The 5,316-nt window shown below is 44.7% G+C and overlaps 1 pseudogene; it reads right to left on the minus strand.

Moving 5' to 3' along the window:
• Window positions 1-890: 890 nt before the first annotated feature.
• Window positions 891-1,371, minus strand: LOC139019323 (CXXC motif containing zinc binding protein pseudogene; annotated as a pseudogene).
• Between the last annotated feature and the right edge of the window lie 3,945 nt (window positions 1,372-5,316).

Below are 5,316 nucleotides of genomic sequence, written 5' to 3' on the forward strand. Positions count from 1 at the left end.
GGGCCATTCAGAAAATAAGGATATTAATTTTACTTCCAAAGAATTTCTCGCTCCAGTAGAACACTGGATAAGTAAGTTCTCTTGTAACAAGTTTTCCAAATGGGTTCACTGGTGGGAAGGCATGAGCATGTCTCGTGGACCTAACGGCATTAAACAGCTCTGTCCACTGGGTAGGGGCTCTTCACACCTCCACCGGGCCCCCTGGGTGGGGGGGACCCAGGACCAGGAGCTTCCCCGGGCATAGATGCTGACTGAATAGAAGAACTTTCATACTGACTCCAGTGTGGGAGGAGATAGCCCCATCACAGCAGGTGAGCCGAGACCTAATGACCACCTGGCCTGAATTTGAGAGCAGAATCTTGCCAGGACTGGATTGCTGACCTCTGCCGTCCCTTTTATCCTTAGAATATGAAGTTACACCAGCTAACAGAGATGCCTGCATTTTCTTAGAGCCAAGCTAATCGATGCAGTGTTTTGGCTCAGGATTATTGGCTCATGGTATCATTCTATAGGCTCGGCTGCATCTCATACCATTGGCCTTGGCACCTTTGGTGTTCTGGGTTGATGTGCCCACTCCTCATGAGCTAAAGGGCCCTTAGAAGCTGTGTGCTCCTGCATAGTTTGCAAAGCGATCAGGTGTAAGATTCTATATCGTGGAAAAGGTATCAGGAAACAGTAAAAGATCTCTAATATGGATTCTTATTTGTGGGGGGAGTGGCTGCTACCTGCCTCTACCTCAGTGCATGAGTACAGCACACACAGGGGCTTTATTGGTGGGGCTTGGGAAACTGTGACAGCCCCGCATGCAGACTGTGAGGGCTTGGACAGCTGCCAGGAGACAAGGGATGAGGGAACAGCCTCAGTGGGCTCTGCTGCTGGGTTGTCCCTTCTCAGTTCTTAGAGGCAAGTGTGCAGGAAGAGGGTTCTGCATAAATTCCCCCAGACTCCTGGGCCTTTCCCTCATAGTCAGTCCAGTCCTTCTCCTGCAGATTAATGTCACTGAAGATTGTCTTCGATTCTATACCCTTAGCAGCAAACCCAGCCTGAGGCTGGAAATCAACTGGTTCAAGGCCCCGCCACTCAAACGCTACTATTGTCCTGAACTTCTCATTGTCTTCAACATTGTATGATTTGATGGTGCTGCTCAGAATCTCAACGGAGTGTTCCCTTGCACACAGCTTGCACTTTTGGACCATGGAGGCGCTGCCATGGCCTCCCTTCAGTGCCACACTGTCCACCGGCCGAATGTATTGCTGCTTCTCTGAAAGCTCACCACAGTGGCCCTATTTCAGCTCCAGGTACCGCCGGAAGTCGCCCCGCACAGGCTGGAGGTTAGTGACGTTCTTTGAGCTGCAGTGCGATTTTCCCCATAGGGGCTGGCTCAGCCCGGGGCTGGCTGCGGTCCCTGCTTTCCAGCCCATCTCCAATGATGGGCGCCCGGCAGGGTGTCCAGTTTTGTGGAATGATGCAGAGCACAAATTCACCTGCTTAGCACTGTCATTCCTACTTGAAATGCTCAAAAGGGAAAGACTGCTCTTTTTTATCAAAAGATATTGAATTCGATTATGGGAAACAATCGAACTTCATTGTGGTAGCAGCATAGTTGTTCCAGCTCAGGGACGCCTCAGGTGCCGAGTGGCAGCCTCATGAGCTTGGGAGGAACAAACTCAAAGCAGTCATGCGTTCTCCACTCTGCACGGATTGCCTGTAGGGGCCAACCTGACATATGAGGCTGAGTTTAGATATCAGGCATTGTCTGCATGGAGGCCAGAGAATGTTGCACTCATCATTTCAAACATATGGCTGGCTCACAATATTTAAATAAAACTTTCATTAAAAATTCGGCTTGGTATTTTCATAGACACAGACAGGCAGTGGTAACTTCTGCCCAGGTAAGGGGGTGGTGGGGACATTTGAATACCCAGAAGAATAATGAGAGCAGGATCAGTAATTGTACATCTTGGAAAATATTTATCCTGATAAGTTGATCACTTGGATGTGTATTGGAGAATGAATGATATAAAAATGGATAATGCCTCAAATATGCATTTTGGAAGAAACCTCCATAAATTTTTCCTTAACATATTCAAAACATTTTATAAAACGGCTGAAGATTATAAGTTCAGAAGTCCCTGCCTCCCCCCAAAATGACAGAAAGTAAAACTTTACTAACACAAATAAGAGCTCTGAACAGCATTGGAATTCCCATCACACCACACCTGGTAAGAATCAGCCTAGCACAGCATCATCCATCATGCCAGGCTGTCAGTTTTGACATCCTTTAAGACTACGTTGTGTGCTTAATGACTACATGACCGAAAATGTAAACAGACACCACACATACAGGTATGTGGTACATATATGTATGTGTATATTCGAATTTGAATATGTGGTATAAAGAAGCACCAGAAGAATTATGGCACACAAATAGCCCATGAAAACATACACATGCAGACATGCATGCATCCCCCTAACAACAACTAAAACAAAAAACAAGCAACTTCTTACATAAGAACACAAAGCCCATTTTAAATAATTTACCCAATGCAAGAACGGTCAGGAAACAGATATCAATATGTGCTCACCAATAGATAGATTATAGCCTTATTAGACACTCCTTCACCCTTCATTATGACACATCAAATTGTGACTTACTAATAGGGATTCAGGAGTAGCTGGTGAGCCCAGCACAAGTCCTGTATTAATAATTCATCAGGCACGCGCGCGCGCGCGCGCGCACACACACACACACACACACACACGGTGGAAGTACTTGAATATTTGAAAGCCCATGTGCATTTTGGCTTTAAACAGCAATGCAACAACTCAGATTCCACAGATTTCCATTTTACTATTAGCAGATTGCTTGCCTTTAATTGATTATAGGAGCATTTTTTATTATTTCAATCGCTTATATAGCATCTTTGTAGTACACTAGGAGTATTGAGTTTAGCAATTGTTCTCATATTCCAGGAAAATGCATCATTTGATGTTTGCAAATGGTCTATTTTGGGAGATTAGCAATAACATTAGTAATTGTAAAAATCTCCAACCCTCTCCCCGCATGCTGCAGCACCCCCTCCCTCCACTCAGGGGTACAGATGTAAGGACACATGGAATGCTATAATGACAAACATGGAAATGAAGATGTTAAAACTCTAAAGTGTGTAATTCTCTTTCATTAAAAGGCACAGAATTAGTTTTGCTGCTAATACATTGTTAAGAAATCCAAAATATAAGATAAATAAGATTACTGTTTTCTTTTATTTGTATATTAATTTTCTCATTTTTAACTTAGTAAATTTTCAAGTGCCACAGTTTGTGTAAAACTGAATCATAGTATAAAATATAGTTCTCAAATATCTTAAAATATTCTCATAATGTCACATTCATCTAATAGTAAAATTCTGTCAATTTAAGAAACACTGAAAACGCAAAAGGAAAATTATGCACACATACAGTCACACACCCTCACACACGTCTACATGCATGCACACATGCAGTCACACACCCTCACACACGTCTACATGCATGCACACATACAGTCACACACCCTCACACACGTCTACATGCATGCACACATACAGTCACACACCCTCACACACGTCTACATGCATGCACACATACAGTCACACACCCTCACACACGTCTACATGAATGCACACATACAGTCACACACCCTCACACACGTCTACATGCATGCACATGTTTTTTCTCTTTATTTTTGGAAGTTGCCAGGATGTTAGCTGTGGCCTCTGCTGTATTCAGGCTCCAGCTCCAAAGGCTTGTCTCCGTGGCTGCTAGGGGCCCGGCTGACCACACTCGTCCCTCCAACTGAGTGTAAGCCTGTCAGGGCCGCGCATGCACACAGGACACAACTAAACGGTCTCCCCCTCCTGCAGCTCCCAATCTCAAGGAGTATCGGCAGGTAGACACAAATGAAAATAGTCTCTCAAATTTCTCTTCATTTTTCACATGATTAAGGCAATCGTAGATAAAAGTGGTAACAAATAAAACAGGCGCTATGTCAATGTGGATCTTCAGAAGAGGTATATTAATTTGCAGGTTATTTTTGTTTCATATGTGAGTAAATATTTAATATCTAGAAAGATGATTATGTATGTTAGGGATCTAACATTATGAAGAAAACCTAACATACAGGTTGCTCTCAAATGGTTAATATCTTTTGTTCCCTTGAAAGTATGATTTAATTTTGCTTTTTCAGCAAATATAGACAGAGCCTTTGGTTAGGTAGCTATTTGAAACTAAATAATTCCACCTGAGGGCCATCCTACTGCTAGTGCCACATTAATTCCAAGTATCGTTTCTCACTGTGGGATGTTCCCCTTCCTCGTTACTTACTCTAATGATGGCCACCGGCCAGAAGGCACTCCTTCCCCCAAAAGGACACCTTTTAATTTTCATCCAAAACAACAGAATGTATTACAAGTTAGATGTTCACAAGGAAACGTCACCAAAGGAAGGAACTGCACGCATCTGGCCCTCTGAGCTGTTCTTTCAAAGGTTATCGGCAACTATTGCTTTCAGAGCTGCGTTTCCACTGCGTTTCAGATGCCAAAATATGGTTCACGCAGTATTAATAAAGGGTCACACCAGAATTAATGAAAAGCTTCCATGTGCACATCCAATAAACATGTACCTAATTAAAGGCGTGGACAGGCCAGAAGCACAGATACCTTCTTTCTACAAATACCCATTGGCCCTTTCGGCACTGGCGGTGAGCCCCTGTGGCTGGCCGGTGCCTGAAGGCGCACTGGGAAGTGCTCAGCTGGTGGCTGGCACTGGGCTGGACGAGGGCTGGTAAGGATCACTGTGCAGTCTTTCATGGTCTCCCCGCCAGCCGTCACCAGCTACGGGTGCTGAAAAGATGCTGTCACTTCATCCAAAGAGATTTACTTGGTCAGCAGCAACATTTACACACAAAGCATGCAGTTCAAAGGCTGGTAAAAGGCTGTGAGTGCACAAGAGCACATGTGTTTGCCACAGGAATACATCCTTAGGACATTTAGTCCCAAAGCCAGGATCACTGCCAGGGGCACGGTGGCAGATGACGGCAAGGACCTTTACCATCCAGTTATTACCTTCCAACCATTCCACTCACCCTCATGAGTCTGTTATCAAGGCCATTAGAAAGGAAAGGAAGGAAAAGGAAAACTCCACCCCTGCAGTGGGGCTAAGGAAACACCCTGAGGCTCTTACATGGCCGGCCTCACCTGCGTGCACACACCTGTTGCCTGGCGCCTTGACTTCTCCTTGTCCACAGCCACAGTGAGACACAGACTGTGTGAGAACCGG

This window comes from Myotis yumanensis, unplaced genomic scaffold (assembly GCF_028538775.1).
Source record: "Myotis yumanensis isolate MYYU_CA2020_CCGP unplaced genomic scaffold, mMyoYum1.0.hap1 SCAF_11, whole genome shotgun sequence".
Lineage (NCBI taxonomy): Eukaryota > Metazoa > Chordata > Mammalia > Chiroptera > Vespertilionidae > Myotis > Myotis yumanensis.